Source organism: Hydra vulgaris, chromosome 04 (genome assembly GCF_038396675.1).
Source record: "Hydra vulgaris chromosome 04, alternate assembly HydraT2T_AEP".
Lineage (NCBI taxonomy): Eukaryota > Metazoa > Cnidaria > Hydrozoa > Anthoathecata > Hydridae > Hydra > Hydra vulgaris.
Genome location: NC_088923.1, coordinates 8,977,575 through 8,995,712, shown reverse-complemented (window position 1 = coordinate 8,995,712; position 18,138 = coordinate 8,977,575). Strand labels below are relative to the sequence as shown.

Genomic DNA, 18,138 nt, shown 5'->3' with positions numbered 1-18,138 from the left:
TTCACAAGTTAAATTTAATATTTTTAAACCTACTCAAGATGTATATCCTGAAAATACAATTATTACAGGACCTAGAAACAGCGGATAATCGATTATGGCAGGAAAATTATTGCACTGTGGAAAATTTCCTGATGCAAAAATGTTATTTGTTATACAAATGAGAGAACCTAGCAAATCTCAACACAAAACATAGAAAAATATGATCGAATCTTCTAAAAATAATTTAGAAGCTTATCATATTATAACAGTTAACAGTCCAGAAAATTTAGATTTAGTAATACAGAGAGCCATTGCTTTTTCAAAAGATAAATACGGTTTTCAAAATAGTGATTTTCGACTATTAAAAACAATACTTCTATTCGACGATATTAGTGCTTTTTGCTTAAAAAGTCAACAATATACTAGCGCATGTTCTAGCGGATCTCATTACGGAGTAGGTACCATTACCATTTTTCATTCGGTACCTTCTAAAGCCAGTCAATGTTGGAACAATTTAGTGTCTCATAACAAATGTATTATTTCTTTTGATAACAACAGCGAGATTGAAAAAATATTTAAAAACGATTTTCCTTATACTGGTAAAATGCGTCATCACGTTATAAGCGATTTGTTAAATAAATAAACTTCTAATCAACACGGTCATTTGGCTTTGTTTAAAATAAACAGTTCGGTTGCACGCTTAAGAACACAGATTACGAGTAAAGAACAAAAAGTATTTATTCCAGTAGACGATCAAGGCAAATTGTACTTTGATTATAAAGACATGAGCGTTAACAAAAAATTGTTAGTTTTCAATCCTTTCCCTACGTCAAGGCACCCCATTTAAAAAATCATTATTATCTCAAGTCTCATCACAACAACTATAATCAAGAGATGGAGAATAAAGCCGACGAGGAAGATAAAAACTATATAAATAAAGAAAAAGAAAATCCGATAAAAAAAAGAAAATGGAGTGAAAGCGAAAGAACAACACAACTACTCGAAGAAACTAAAAGACAAAAACGATATGGATTGTGCGATTCTTCAGACAAATCTTTATACGAACCTTCAGACGGTGGACCCAATTCTGATTCTGAATGATTGGGAAAGTGAAGAATTTCTACGAATTTTACAAAACAATTACGAATTATGCAATCCTTCAAACAAAGCGAGTAAACGTCAAGCCATGAGACAAAAGTTGGCTGTTCGAGGACAAATTTTTATCCCCAAAATGGTTAGAAGAAAAGACATTGACGAAAACGAAAATAAAATATAGATGAAAGAAATTTTGACACGTTTTAATGCTATAAAGGAGTTAAAATGCGAACTTTTATCAGATCACAAAAGACAACAAATAAAAAACGCTGTTCAAGAATACGTTTGTATAGAAATTAAACTCTTTGTCAAAGAATATTTATATCCGTATCCAAAGTTTAATGAAAACGGAAAAGTTATCATGAAAAAAGAAAAAATGAAAGATAAAAATTAGGCTATATCAAGCTTTGTTTATAACAATTACAACGTTTTAAAAGAATATTTCAACTCCTCGTTTTAAACTTTATCACAAAATTATAAATTATTATGCTAATAAATTAATCTCATTCGACACTATACAACCTACAAAAACTGTAATCGACATATTAAGACAACAGTTTGACGTTGATTATTTTCAAAAAAAAACTCTTTTTTCAAAATAGTTTGTGTTTTTATGAAACATGAATAGATATGGACCTTATCACTAGTCTCCTTTATCAACTTTACGTAAAGTATCAGCCAAAAATGCCTACAATATGGATTTTTTAAATAAAAGATTATTGCAAATGAACGAACAAGAAAATTCAGAAGTTAATCTAGAATCGGAAGAATCGAACAGATCGGATTTGTCTCAGTTTATGCAGAGATATGATTTACCCTCTTCTCTTAACTATTCAGATCCTTTCAATTTTGAAAATCAAATTGCTGGTGAAGTGAGCTTTCAAAAAAATTTAAATGCTTTGCTACCTCTAGATACTATGCTTAATAGTGATCTAGCTACAAAATTATTAGGCAATTAAGAAAAATGGAAAACATATCTCAACGTGGGAGGAAATGCTTACGCTTTTAAAACCATATAAATTTGAATAAACAAAGCGAATTCAATGATCAAATTGATCAAAGAAATTTAAGCGAATCATTAAGAATGATGAGAAATTTAAGAAAATTTCCTATTCAAGACAAATCTCTTAGTAGCCACCCACATCTATTCAATTTACATTAAACACTTTACCGCGATCTACTACTTTAAACACTATTCCATCGACTCATAAGAAAATTTATACTTTGACACCTCTTAGTAAGTTTTTAATTTTTCACGAAACACCCAATTCGAGCGAAATTTTAGAAGAGCTTTATAAAAACGAATCTGTAAAAAAAATTCCCAACTTACCGAGATATCTCGTCGATATGTGTAAAAATCAAGTCAATTATCGATTTGGATTCATCAAATTTCTTCAGGTGTTTTTAAACCGAGAAACGAAAAAGCCACTCTGAACAATTTAAAAATTTATATTCTATATCAAGCCAATGTTGTAGATGTAGAAGAATCTATAGCGAGCATTATTAACAATGTTACCAACTTTGCCTTTGAAAAATAAACGATCCAAAACAATATTCCTTTAGTGCTAACGAATTCTTAACTTTACTGCCCTTTCTCACTCTGTCCCAGTGAAAAATAAAACCGCGTCCCACATGGGTTCCGCGTGGGTTCCGTGTGGGATTGATGGGATTTACGTGGGACGGATTTTCCCATGTGGTATCCGTATGGAAATTTGTCACCTTAAACCCATGTGGGTAATCCCACATGGGTTACATGTGGGAACCATATGGTATTTACACACATGGGAAATCCCACGTGGGTTTCATGTGGGATTTGCATGGGAATTAATTTGAAAGCTGGAAACTAAAAAAAAAAACTTTTTAAAAAAAACTAAAAAAAAGAAAATTTTAAATCGACATTGCATTGCGTTACATTTATATTGTGTGAAAATATTTTATATTAATATAGAGAATGGCAAGCAAGTATATAAGTACCACGAATAATGTTTATCTTTCTTTATAGAAATAAGATTAAGATTTGTGCAAATAGACGTATCATTAGGATAATATAATAGTTATTTGAATATAGATCTTGAGTATATTATCTGCTAACAATTAACTGATGAAAGTTCAAATGTTGTCAAAAACCAAGCATGCATGCATGAGACACTACAGTGTCCCACAAAAAAAATTCAGGTTTGAAAGTCAAAGAATTCCCAATTTTCTTTGTTAAAAAAGAAAAAAATAGGGTGGTGGTGGTGGGGGAGATAAGTTTCTGTAACTTTTTTTATGCTCCAAAACTTTTAACTTTAGATATAATAAGGTCCTTATGACTTAAGGGACTTACAAACTACATTGAGGAACAAAAACAGGATATTAACAGAAAATTTTCAATTTTTAATCTGGAGTACCACAGTGTTATTGGGAATAAAGCCTCTGGGTCCAGTTTTTAAAGTAATATAATCTAAAGTAATGTTTAAATAAAATAGTATACTTTAAAATGCATATAGTTATACATATAACTCCTGATATAGTTATACATATAACTCCTAATATAGTTATACATATAATTCCTGATATGGTTATACATATAACTTCTGATAGTTAACTATATGTATAACTAGTTATACATATAATTTGTTATAGAAACTTATTTTTTAAGGTTATGCTTGAACAAATTAGTACCAATTAATTCAAGTTTAAGATTTAGTTAAAGTTCAAGTTGAAGTTCTTATTTATTCATTGTTTTTGTTAATTTTATATTTATTTGTTCAAATTTGTTAATTAGTACTATTTCTTACTACAGTAAGAATGTTTATCATTGATGAACGTGATTTTATTTGTTAATTTTATTTTCAACATATTTTGACAACACCCTTTACATTTTAAATGATGACAGCTTTACTTTTCTATTGATGTTAAATTTATTACATTTCAATAACTCAGATTGTATCATAACTGAATTATTGAAAGCTTTGTAGGGGTTTGTTGTATATCAAATGTCATTTTAAATAAAGTAAAAATAATATGTATATATATATATATATATATATATATATATATATATATATATATATATATATATATATATATATATATATATATATATATATATATATATATATATACAACATTAAAACAATAAAATTGATACAAAATTTCACTTTAAAATGAATACCATTAACATTGTGATGATAATAGCATTAGGAAACTAGTATTTATGTATTAATATTATACTATAAATAAATAGTTTTTTAATTCATTTTATAAAATAGGCTGACAACTGATAATTAATGGAAATAAATACAAATTATAAAAATCATGTAAACTTCATTTATTATTTCTAAATACTATATTAATGTTAGTCTACAAAGTTAAAATCAATTTAGAGCATTGTTATTAGTTCTTTTGCGATTCGCACTTCCACTTCTGTCTCTCAAATTTAAAAAATAGGTGGTCCAAGCTTGCTCAATAGGTAGGTTCTCATCATAACAATGCTTTTTTCTTACACTTTCTAAAGAGAAATATGGCAAATTGATTACTTATTTTACCTAAATCATAGGATCATCTATGCATAATGATGTCAGATGATGACCAGGTTTATTGAACACCTTCACCCTTTATCAAACTCAGTCAATTTTTTGCCATCTCCCATTAAAAATGATGTCAGTTTTTGTTATCATATTATGATGGTATATCTGAACTGGTAATATAATATAAAAAATGCATATACCATCAATTTTTTTCCGGTTCAATTATACGTTTATTCTCAACAGTACTAAAATAAAAATAAAAACACAAATTGTTCTTTCAGATAAGCAAGCTAATTTCTGAATTTAAATTGTTTTTCCTATGATCCTCAACAGTTTTAAGCAACAAAAGCAAGAAGTTTTTAGACCACATTGTTGGTGTAAACACCTCTAAAACCTGCTCAAAGCTAGCATAAATTGTTTTACTTTTTTTTAAATAAAATAATTTACTTTTTTTTTTTAATTCAATTTTTTAATTGACATTATTTTGGTCTCAACATTCCCTCCCCATTGTTAATTATTGTTAAACTCACACTGCCCCTCTATCTACTGGCATAGCCTAAATACTATATATATATATATATATATATATATATATATATATATATATATATATATATATATATATATATATATATATATATATATATATATATATATATATATATATATATATATTTGATATACAGCCATTTGATATACAGCAAATTCTTACAAACCTTACAATATTTCAGTAAAATTCAATCTGAGTTATTGAAACGTAATAAATTTAATATCAATAGAAAAGTAAAGCTATCATCATTTAAAATGTAAAGGGTGTTGTCAAAATATGTTGAAAGTAAAATTAAGTTACTAATAAAATCACGTTCAACAATGATAAATATTCTTACTGAAGTAAGAATTAGTACCAGTTAACAAATTTGAACAATTAAATATAAAATAGTGAAAAAACAATGAACAAATAAGAACTTGAACTTGAACTAAATCTTGAATTTGAATTAATTGGTACTAATTTGTTCAAGCATAACCTTAGAAAATAAGTTTATATAATAAATTTTATGTATAACTAGTTATACGTATAGTTAACTGTCAGGAGTTATATGTATAACTGCATGCATTTTAAAGCATTTTATTTAATTTATATATTACTTTAGATCATATTACTTTGAATACTGGACCCAGCGACTTAATTCCCAATTACACTGGTACTCCAGATTAAAAATTGAAAAGTTTCTGTAAATATCCTGTTTTTGTTCCTCAATTTACTTCGTAAGTCCCTTAGTTTTATGATCCTTATTATATATAAAGTTAAAAGTTTTGGAGCCTAAAAAAAATTACGGAAACCTTCCTATCTCCCCCCTATTTTAATATTTTTTTTTAATAAAGAAAATTTGACTTTCAAACCAGCATTTCTTTGTGGGACACTGCAGTGTCCCATGCATGCATGCTTGGTTTTTGACAACATTTGAACTTGCATCAGTCAATTGTTTGCAGATAATATACTCAAGAACTATATTCAAATATCATATGAACATGTTAGAGAATGTTCATATGATATTTGAACATCACAAATTTAATAATATTGTTGTGATATGTTATATAAATAATACCATAATAGATTATGATATGAAAATAAGATAGGATATAAAGGCAATGATCAAAGAATAAATTTACTTATAGAAATTTAGATGTTTGTTTATTAGTTTCAGAATATTATATTATGTGTGACCGCGGCCTTCTATAATAACAGGCCTTGACATCGCGCAACAAATTTGTTAAACTGAAGGCCAATTCCTAATACTGCGTTTACATTTTCATCTTTTAACATTAGACGAAAGTTTGTGTTTGCGCTTTTTTAATAAATCTTTAAAATTTAATTGGTTTATAAATTAGATAGCGCAACTTCAAGACGATAACGTTGTAAGTTTCAAGGCGTTAACATTGTAAGGTAATAATATTGTCAAACTAACGATTAGTTTTTTTAAATACCTTAAAAAATGCCTTTGAAATGCTGTGTATCTCTGTGCAAGTCGGACTATCTCAACTTCAACTACAATATCAATTACAACTACAATGAAGTTTATACGATTGTTTGTGTATTGACTACAAGTTGCCAAGTATAAGGACATGATTGACTTCAAAAATAAGCTCAATGGAGGACCTAATTTCATAAATAGTATTTTTATGAATTTAAATCCATTAAAAAGAATTTCCATACTACTAATTGATGAGGTCTATGTCAAAGCTTCATTGCTTTACCAAAGAGGTGCTTTGTTTGGTCAAGCAGTAAACTACCCTGAAAAGTTAGCTAAAACAATTTTATCATGTATGATTAAATGTCTTTTTGGAGGTCCAGAATTTATATGTAGAGCTCAACCTGTTGCAAATCTTTCCTCTGAATTTCAGTTTGCTCAATGTCAACAAATTGTCTATACAATAAATAATATCGAAAATAGTAAGACACTGGTAATAATTACTGATGGTAACCGTGTAAATCAAAGATTTTTTGGAATGTTTAAAACAGTTGATAGTAAACCATGGTTAACAACATCAGGTATATATTTATTGTATGATTATGTGCATCTACTAGAATCTATACGAAACAATTGGTTGACAAAAAAGACTGGGGAACTTCAGTTTTTGAACAATAAAGAACTGGCTTTGGCTAAGTGGAGTGATTTAGAAACTGTATATAAAACTGAGTGTAATAGTCTTTTTAAACTCTCTAAACTTACAGCTAAATCAGTTTATCCAAAACCAATAGAGAGACAATCTGTAAAGTTTTGTTTGTCTGTTTTTTGCAAAAAAACAGTAGCTGTATTAAAAACGCATCCAGAGATTGAAAATAAAGCATTTGAAGGTACTGCTGTATTTATTGAAAAAATAATTTTTTTTCGAATGTTGTTAATGTCAAAGCACCTGGTGCTGGCATTCGGTTTAAAAATGAATTATGCAAAGAAATCCACTCAGTTGGTGATCAACAGTTACAACTGCTACGAGATATTGCTGAACTGTCAAATTTTATGAAACCTACAGGTAAGCGTGTAAAACAGCTTACGCTAGATACTAGCAATGCAATAGCGCATTCATGTTATGGCTTTGTTGATCTTGTAGAAACTTTGATGAGTAATGGAGCAAAGTTTGTCTTATTAGGTTGGTTTTCAACAGATCCACTTGAAAAAGCTTTTTCTAAGCTTTGACAGGGATCTGGAGGTACTTACTTTATAAACGCTAAATCTGTATTTGAAAAAATTAATATTCAACTTACTAAATTGATATTACAACTTGACATTCCTGTTGATGGTATCGATGGTCATACTTGTGACATATGTTTTAGAGATATTTCTACTGATGAAAAAGAACTTCTGGATAATATACATGATCTTGAAAGCTCAGTTAATAAATCTACATTAGTGGCTATAGTTTACATAGCTGGCTATGTGCAAAAAAGCGAAATAAAAATTTATAATGATTCTACCAATTATTATTATAAATATGGAAGTTATCTGTATTGCCTAAACAGAGGCGGACTTGAAATTCCTTCTGATGCTCTTTTCTAATGGTCAATATTTTGCTTTTTTTTTTCAAGGTGCTACTGACCCTTTATACAGAATATTTTGTGTTACTCAGTTTTAGTTCATTACTGCTAAATATTAATTTAAAATCACAAAAAAACAATGCAGAGTATATTCTAATATTCTGCTAAAGAATTACTCACTAATTACCACTCCCAAAATACTAAAGCTATCATAAATTATGTGAAAATTAGTTTTGTAATTAATTATGCTATTTACTAGTTATATTTTTTATTTTCTCATTAGCCTATATGTCTTTCAATATGTTTGGATTTGTATATATTTACCCTGTTGAGATATATTGATAAAACTTTTTTTTTGCTTGAATCAACTTTTGTTGGTGTTTTTTATTGTTGGTGATTTTTATTGTTACCATTTTTAGCAAAAAAAATTAAAAATACAGTTATCTTTTTAATATATAGATATAAACTTTGTTATGGTTCTGCTTGTTATTGATACTATTTAATATTACATAAATATTCTTAATGAAATTTGAAATACGAAAAATATGATTATCTTTTAACAACTTTTTGGTTTTCTTTTTATATTTCCGTCTTTACTAGAGATTATTATTAGAAAACATAGACTGCCATAACACCCTACCTAATATAAAAATATATCAATATAAGTAAAAGTGAAAGTTTAATCGGCCTTCAGTTTTTACGGCATTTTGCGCGATGTCAAGGCCTGTTATTATAGAAGGCCGTGTGTGTGACGAAAAAGTAAAGATACTTTTGCATCCAGTGGCTATTGCACCCAACGTCTACATCATTGAAAAAGTAGGTTTTTACATTTTTGTTTTTGTTTTTTTGTTTAACTACTTATCCTAATTGATCACTTTTTTTCAGGATTCTCCTCATGGGTTCAAGCTCATTACGCATAATATGTGTTCAATTACCCATAATACGTTAGTCATTGTAAGTAATAAATTAGGAAATAATTATTTGTGAAATATTGTAGTCATTAATGACTTCAATCTGTCTATTAATTTATATTTCTAGACTAATAATTTTACTTATTAAAATTTCTCTCTCTCTCTCTCTCTCTCTCTCTCTGTCTCTCTCTCTCTTTGCCTCTCTGTCTCTCTCTCTCTCTCTCTCTCTCTCTCTCTCTCTCTATATATATATATATATATATATATATATATATATATATATATATATATATATATATATATATATATATATATATATATATATATATATATATATATATATATATATATATATATATATATTTATATATATTTGTATTTTTTTTTTTTTTTAGAAAATGTTTGAAGAAAGTTAGAAGATACTAAAAACCTTGGTATTATGCAAGCCGAAGCGATTTAATTAATTCAATCGCCAAAAAACGGCGTGTAAATCGCAAAAGAAAAAATAATATTTTTAATATTCATTTTGGATGTATTGATTAATAGCATTTATTTTAAAATAAATTCATTTTGCAACACGTTTTTTAATTTTATAAAATTTCGTCTTAATAGTTTATGGTAAATCCCACATAGGTTATAGGTGGAAAACATCACATGTAAAAGATCAAAAATGCTACACATTTTGAATACCAAATGGGATAAAGTAGCAAATACCAGATTAAGTTAAGCCTCTCTGAAAGCTTCGATGATTAATTTTAAATTACTATTTAAGTAATTTTTAAATTAAAAGAATTTTAAAAATTATCATAGAAGACTTTCATTTGTCTAGTATTGACTACTTTTGTACCATTTGGATTAAAATATGTGGCATTTAAGATCTATAACATGTAGTATTTTCCACCTATATCCCATGTAGGATTTACCACATAAAACCCATGTGGGATTTACCATATGAAACCCACATGGGACAAAATAATAATCCCCATATGGGTTACATATGGTAAAAACCCACGCGTATCCCATATGGGATTTGCCATATGGAATCCATGTGGGATTTACCATATGAAACCCACATGGGACAAAATAATAATCCCCACGTGGGTTACATATGGAAAAAATCCACGCGTATCCCATGTGCGCTTTTTCACTGGGGTAGGCAGCATGAGAATAGCAGCCGATTATTACCAAATTAGACAACTTACTTTTGCAAAATCATGGAGCTTTATTAAAAAATACAACATACCCTTCCAAGACGAAACTAAGTTAACATCCAAAGGTGTATATGCTAGCGCTCTAGCTCAAGATCCTTACACTGTCATGACTTCTGGTTTTATAGAAAGCGAATCCATAAGCGATAAAAGTTTTGGTGGCAAAAGAGCTTTTGAAATATTATCAGAAACAAGAAACATTATTTAACAAAGATGTTTACAATATGGCGAAATGTGTCGAGGTTTCAAATTTGAAATTTTGAGAGAATACATTCAAGCGAAGTTATTTACTACCCAATAAAGATATTTACGATTGAATGATAAATAACTATGACGAAAACGCACTAGCCAGCAGAGCTGTCGGAGAAACTTTGCTCTATTTAACATTTAAAACTTTTTTCAATCAGCGGAAGTGCATTTAACTAGGAAGTTCACGCCTCCTTCCTTACAGTGACGCGAAAATTTATCCTGTGCTCGTTTCGAACCTGGATTTCCTGCTTATAAAGCAAGCGCTCTAACCACTGCGCCACGGCCGCAAAAATCTTACCATTTTTAAAAATAAAAATTTATTCACTCATCCGTTAACAAGGTCTTTATTATTACATATTCCTACACCCAAAAAAAGAACCACGAACATCTGAACCCTATTTAGCATCAATAGAAACTAAAAAAGGAGAAGAACCTACTGATACACATGAAACTGAACCTACTGAAACACGTGAAACTGCTCCCGAATTATTAGGTGTTACTGCATTACCAGAACCAACAAGTGCTAGTGCCAGTGCAACTAATGCTAATGAAACTAGCATAACTACAAAAGAACGACTAGGATTAAGAAGAAAACCATTAGAAACGAGATCGATGAGAAAAAGAGCAGAAGATAAAGACCGAAAGCCATTTTAACAAATAAAATTTTTTTAAAAAAATGAAAAACGACTTGAGAAATGCTATCGATAACCTTGTAGAAGATCAACTGACCAAATTATCGATTCGTTTGTTTGCTTTGTCAGACGTACCTAAAATAAAAAAGTTTTGCTTCAATTGGACACTTTAAAAAAAATCCAACTGATTTGAAACTGAATGAACAATTAAGAACGGTTTTAGAAAATTCCATTTATGCCAAATGGAACGGTCTCATAACAGCTTGGTCACATGTCACTTTACTTTTTAAAAAAACAACTGATGTCAACGTTAAAAAACAAGCGCCTAGGAAACCTTATGTTTACGAAACTCATTAATATTCATACGATAGACCTCGGCAATATTTTCAAGCTGACTTGGCCGATATGAACAGTTTTAATTTAAATTTTGCTCCTCATCGACCTGAATTTTGTTTAGTTGTGGTAGATGGAGTATCTAAAAGAGTGTATTTGAGAGTCACTAGTAAAAAAACCGCCGACTAAGTGCTTAGCAGTTTTAAACATATTTTTGAAGATATTAAAAGAGACGATAAAACTTTTATCTACTTGCAAACCGATCAAGGTGGAAAATTTTTTTAATAACAAAATGGAAGAGTAGTGTTATAAACAAAACATTTATCATTTTAGTTCGAAAAATTATGGAAAAGCTTACTTGGCCGAATCGACAATAGAACGTTTAAAATAACTTTATCAAAATTTAAGAAAACAAGGCGAACTTCAAAAAAACAATTAGAGTTTTTATATTGAGGACATTGAACAAAAACTCAACGAAAAAGAAAGAGTAACGAGTGGAATAGCTTCTGAAGATTTGGATGCTGACGACGCCAAAGGTAAAGCTCTTCGTTTAGTCGATCAATATCGTGACGACAAAAGACGAGGACTTCATTTTTCTTCCAACATGTTACACCGAGCAGAAAAAGAATACAAAAACGATAAATTAAAAATATACAAACCTCTATCCATTGGAACTGAATGTTATTTGAAAATATATAAAATAGATCCCAAAGACACCTTTAGCAAATTGACTACTCGTAATCAACCCTATTGGGACACTACCAAAAAAGTTATTATTATCAAAGCCTCTAAGCGCTCTAACCCTTCAGTAGAAGGTTATTTACCCGTTTATATTTATAAATTGGGAGTAGTAGGCGATTTAAATACAACATTCAAACTAAAACGAGAAGATTTATTACCTATTAACGAAGAAAATAAAGACATTTACTTTAAAAACTTTAGCAAATATGTTAGTACTTTTTTAAAACCTTTGAAGAAAAGACTACAAGAAAAAAAGAAAAAAAGAAAAAATGAACAATTTAACGTTTGACGATGTTTTAGATGTAAATAAATACGATTGTAGTACATATTATTTAAAAATAAAAAAAAATAAAAAAGAAGCTAGCGAACATTATAATGTATTGAACGATTTTAGTTTACCCCTTGACTCCTAACAATATAAACAAACCTACATTTAAAAATAATACCATCCTACATTTAACAAGCATGGATGTTTCTACCAATTTAACTCGAGTAGATGAAAACCTATCCTTCTTAGAAAACAATTACGGTTTAAGAATGGAATCCAAACCTTCTATCAAACAAATGTTAACAGACATTCAAAATGTTATCATTAGCAATCTTTTAGAATCTCTTAGATCTAACTCTGTTAGATCAATCATTAGAATCTCTTAGATCTAACTCTGGACATTTCTTTCTTTTTATCAGCATTCCGAGAAACATAACTAGCTTGGTATTCTGCATAACGTTTTTTTTTACTTCTAATTTTGATTTCATTTCTTAAAAATTTACAACTTTATAAGAAAATGTTAACATAAATCCAAAAGTTTACTAATATTTACTAATAGCCCTTCACAATTCAAAAATGTAAAAATTTATTCGAACTTAAAAAATTTGAAAGCCCACAACGAAATCTGAACTTTTGGATGATATTTTGACTTCCTTACCGCGTTATTTAATAAAACGCTAATTATCCCGTCGATGGGTTTAGTGACGCAACAGCTTTTAAACTATAACTATATGTTAATACAATGCTTTTTGACCAATTTTTTTTTTAGTAATGAATAAAAGTTTACATTAAAATATATAATCTCTAAAAAATCCTTGCCAGAGTAAAAGTTTTTTTACTCAAGACATATATGTAATTTCAAAGATTCTTTCTAAACAAAAATATGGATATGTTTTGTTTAAAATATTGCAATAACTCGCCCTCAAATTTTACTCACTTTTTCGAATAATAAAAAGAACAAACAGTTGCTAACATTCATCAAATTTATCTACTCGGTTAAAGAAATAAAACCTTTTGAAAAAAGAAATTTTTAAACACGAAATTTATCTCTTCCATCGTGGAAATAGCCATATATATATATATATTTATATATATATATATATATATATATATATATATATATATATATATATATATATATATATATATATATATATATATATATATATAAATATATATATATGTATGTATATGGCTAATAATAGGCAAAAAACTTAGTTGTGTAGATTCTAATAGGCGAAAATAATTGTTGTCCAAATGAAAAAAGGTATAGCTAGGGAAGATGAAATTAGTCATTGTTGAAATGTAAAAAGGCTGCTCGGCGAGCAGAAAATTTACTTGCCAGAATTCAGTGTCAAGCAGTGTTAATGTTTATTTGATTTTAAACACTTCAGAACAATACTAAGAATGAGTTTTATTTTTTATAGTAACAATTGATAACAGTTTTAAAGTAAAATGATTTTAAATTTTTTTTATAAAATCAAACATAATTATGTTCTTTTTCTTAATTGCATTTGTCATCACTTGATTAGTTTGCTTACTATTGAATGATGGTTTTAATTTTGTAAATTTAATGATATAAAATTTACTCTATTAATCATTAGTCAACATTTAGAGAGAAGCTGGAACTTAAAATAATAAAGGTAAAAACAATTTTGTTTACTGGTAACTTAATAAAACCAGTTAATATTATTTATTGCGTGTCCTTTTTACTTTTTTTAATATGCTGTTTTATAAACACTTTCTCTCTTTCTCTTAGATGAAAGTTAAATAAGAATTAGTACATGGAGCATTAATAAAAAATGTAATTACTGAACTCTTACGTATTTCTTAATACCACAATTGATAATGACTATATATATAAAATATTTTACAAGTTGCTTGCTATTTTATGATATAATTGTTCAAGTTGTTGATCCATAATTGTTCAATATTATAATAAATTAAATCTTTTTAATTCAAGTATTTTAGTTAATAAAATATCTAATTAATTTGTGGTGTTATTTGGCCGTGTTTTTACGTTAAGTTGTCTACCTTTTTATAATCTTTTCTTTTTAAAATATTTTGGAGAGACATAGTAATGTCTGTAATGTGTGCTTACAAATATCTTATGCTATGGGCTATTGTTTCTGTGTTTTGTGTTGTGGGGCTGAGCTGGGCTGTTATAGTTATTTTTTTAATTCTTTACATTTTCTGTTATATTATTAACCTAATTCTACTAACAATAAAATGCAAATAATACTATTAAAATTAAAAATTGTAATTATTTTTCATTTCTTTTTTTAGGTGTTGGCAGACTTTACTCGACTTTTCTGTTATGGTACCTGCGGTGTCAAACAGATCTTAAAAAGAACTTGACTGATGTTAATTTAGTCTTTTTTGTCGTTAGCTATAAGAAATGATATAATTACAAATAAGCCGTATTACGGGTTGCTTACTGCTATTGACAAAAAATACAATAAAAATACAATTAAATAATGTAACAAATGTTTTAAAAAGAAAAAAGAACCAGTAATGTTAAAAGGAACTAGATTGAAATTGTCATTTTTACATGGTTCATTTTTTTTTAAATATAAATTTGTTAAAGGCCGAATCCAAAATTAGAAAATTAGCATGATTAAAACTATAAAAACAGCTTTCAATTGAATGAATATGTTTATAAATCTGTAAGTTTACACTATATAGAGTGGGGAAAACCCACCATTAATAAACAAATGAACCATGTAAAAATGACAATTTCAATCTAGTACCTTTTAACATTACCGTTTCTTTTATCTTTTTAAAACATTTGTAACATTATTTAATTTTTTTTATTGTGTTTTTTATTATAAGGTCTCTATTAATTAAATTTAATTTTACGAATTTGATTTAACCATTTTAATATATTTTAACGTATGAATTTAATTTAGCATTTTATACAAATAAACGTATTTATAAAACATAAAGCTACTTGACTTAGCACCAATTTACAGCTTAATTATTTGTAGGGACACACAAAAAAATATTATTCTAATAGAATAAAATAAGAATTTTTTTAGAATTAGCATAAATATTCTGTCATCTTTTGTACATATACAATTAGTATTATTAACAAAATTTCATATAACATCTGGTTCAGTAAAAGAATTTCTTTTTGTATGAAATTGAGCTTGTATTCTAATAACTTCTACAACAGCTTTTGCCTCTTGAACATTACTTTCCTATGGGTCACGTATGTGAGATATCTCCTTGTTAGCTACTTGTTAACGTTAACGACTGATAATTTATATTTCATAACAAAAATGAGTTTAGCTTCAGGAATTTCTCAAAAAAATCAGCATAAAAAACAGGCAATATTTAAGAAAGAAGTAAAAAAAAAAAAGTGGATTACCTGAATTGTTGAAATATTTATTTATTATGTTATGTTGAAATATTTGTAATGTTTTTTTTTAATTTTTTTAATTTTTTTTTTTATTTATTTATTTTGCCGTTGGTAAATATTACAAAAAAGAAATTACAATAAAAGAAAAATCCTGGCCGGAGCAAGAAGAAGACAGGTTGTCTTATCACCGAGCCCCGTCACACAAAAATTTACATGCACAATAAATGATAAAAGACAAAAAGACAGTATAAATACAAAAACAAAAATAAATCAAATACTTCAGCAATAAAATAATTTGTTGCTAACAATCTTCCAGCAGAATAATTTTAAAAATAAAAAAGTAAAAACAACAGAAAATCATAAAAGTTATAAAAACACAAAAGAAAATGCGTTGTTTAATTAAAAAAAAAAAAAGCAATATATGTAAACATAAGTATTTGGGCTGATTATTTAATATCATCAAAAATATGAACGAAAAAGACCATTTTAATAAAACCATTTTAATAAAAGCCTTTTTAATAAAAGCTAAAGAAAGTGATAAAGATTTAATTTATTTTCAAGCGATTCAGTCCAAACCTTTAAATTGGTTTCAAAAAAGGCATTTGAAATCTAATATATCGAATTCCATGTTCAGTAAATACCGTTTTGAATCATCTTTAAAACTTTGCAAAGTGCAGTTTAAAACGAAGTTTTGTTTTTTCCTAAAGATTGGAAGAAATTTTTTCCAAACTAAAGTTCCCCGATATTGAATTTGGTACGAACTTAATTTAAGAAGGTTTATGGGAACCACAAAGTTAATCACTGAAAATTTGGTTGGATATTTATGGGAGATTTCATTAAAGTAGGATTGAAATGTTACTGGAGAAAACCCAAGTTTTGCTTTAAACATAAATAATATTACTTGATGAATAGTAAGCTTATAAATATTTAAAGCTCCAAGCTGACGTAAGAGAGGTTCGCATTGTGTTTTTCTATTTGCCCCAAATACTATCCTGCAAGCATGTTTTTGTTTACTAAAAACTTTTTTGAGTTTAGTGTGATTAGTGCTACCCCAGGAAATGTTACAGTATGAAAGATAACTGTGTATAAACGAAAAATATAAACTTTTTAAAGACTCGTTATTAAGAAAAGGTTTTGTTCGGTATAACATGGCAATATTTTTTGAGATCTTACCTTCAATATATTTAATATGAAATTTCCATGACAATTTTTCATCTAAGAGCACTCCCAGAAAGTTTGCAGTCAATTCCCTTTTAATTATTTTATTATTGATTAAAAGATTGGGTAGTTTAAGAGGAATATTCTCAGCTTTACTAGGTTTATGGAATAGGATAAATTTTGTTTTCTCTACATTTAATGATAGTCGGTTACTTATAAACCACTCGCTGATCTTATCTAATTCTTCGTTAAATATTTTAAAAAGAACAGTAATATCTTTGTGAGAATAAAATAAATTAGTGTCATCTGCAAATAAGATAGCATTTAATACTTCTGATGATAAATATAAGTCATTTATATAAAGTTAGAACAATAATGGTGCCAAAATAGAACCTTGGGGTACTCCACAAGTTATTAAGTTGTTTTTTGAGTCTTTTGTTTCTTTAAGTACAAATTGCTTTCTGTTAGTTAAGTATGATTTAAACCAAAGTAAACTTTGATTTTTAACACCATAGTTTTCTAATTTTTTCAAAAAAATTTCATGATTTACTGTGTCAAAAGCTTTGGATAAATCAATAAAAACCCCTATTGTATAGCAATCACTATTAAATCCATTTGATATATGCTTAACCAATTCAATTATTGCATGGTTAGTAGAATGATTTTTTTTAAAACCGTATTGATTTTTATATAAAATCTTACTTTCAGATAGATATTTATAAAGTCTGTTGTACATAATGCGTTCAATTAGTTTAGAAAAGCAGGGTAAGACTGAGATTGGTCTGTAGTTAAAAATATTGGTCTCATCGCCAGATTTGAAAATAGGTGTTATTTTTGCAATTTTTAGTTTATCTGGAATATGACCTGATTTAAGGGAGAGATTAAAAATATGGAATAATGAGGGTTCGATAATATCAAAAACAGATTTAATTCCATTAACCTTAATTTGATCTATACCTGCACTTATTTTTTTTTTTTAGACTATTAAAAGCAGTATGTAATTCACTTTTGGTTAAAATCGGTTCTTCCATAATTAAATCAGTTGTTGCAAGATATGAATCAAATTTTTTTTGACCACCTGGAATTTTCGCTGCTAGGTTTGGGCCAACATCAAGAAAAAAATTGTTTAATTTCTCAATAGTAACTTCTTTATGAT

General features: G+C 27.7%; 1 protein-coding gene and 1 long non-coding RNA gene across 3 annotated transcripts in view; one reads left to right on the top strand and one right to left on the bottom strand.

The window, feature by feature from the left end:
• The window catches only part of LOC136079548 (uncharacterized), a 135,530-nt gene that overhangs the window by 7,631 nt on the left and 109,761 nt on the right, over positions 1-18,138 (bottom strand). The gene's annotated exons all lie outside the window — the stretch shown is intronic.
• LOC136079547 (uncharacterized) lies at positions 5,622-9,615 on the top strand. Its single transcript, XR_010638017.1, has 2 exons — positions 5,622-9,075; positions 9,428-9,615. It is a non-coding gene; the product is annotated as an uncharacterized LOC136079547 (long non-coding RNA).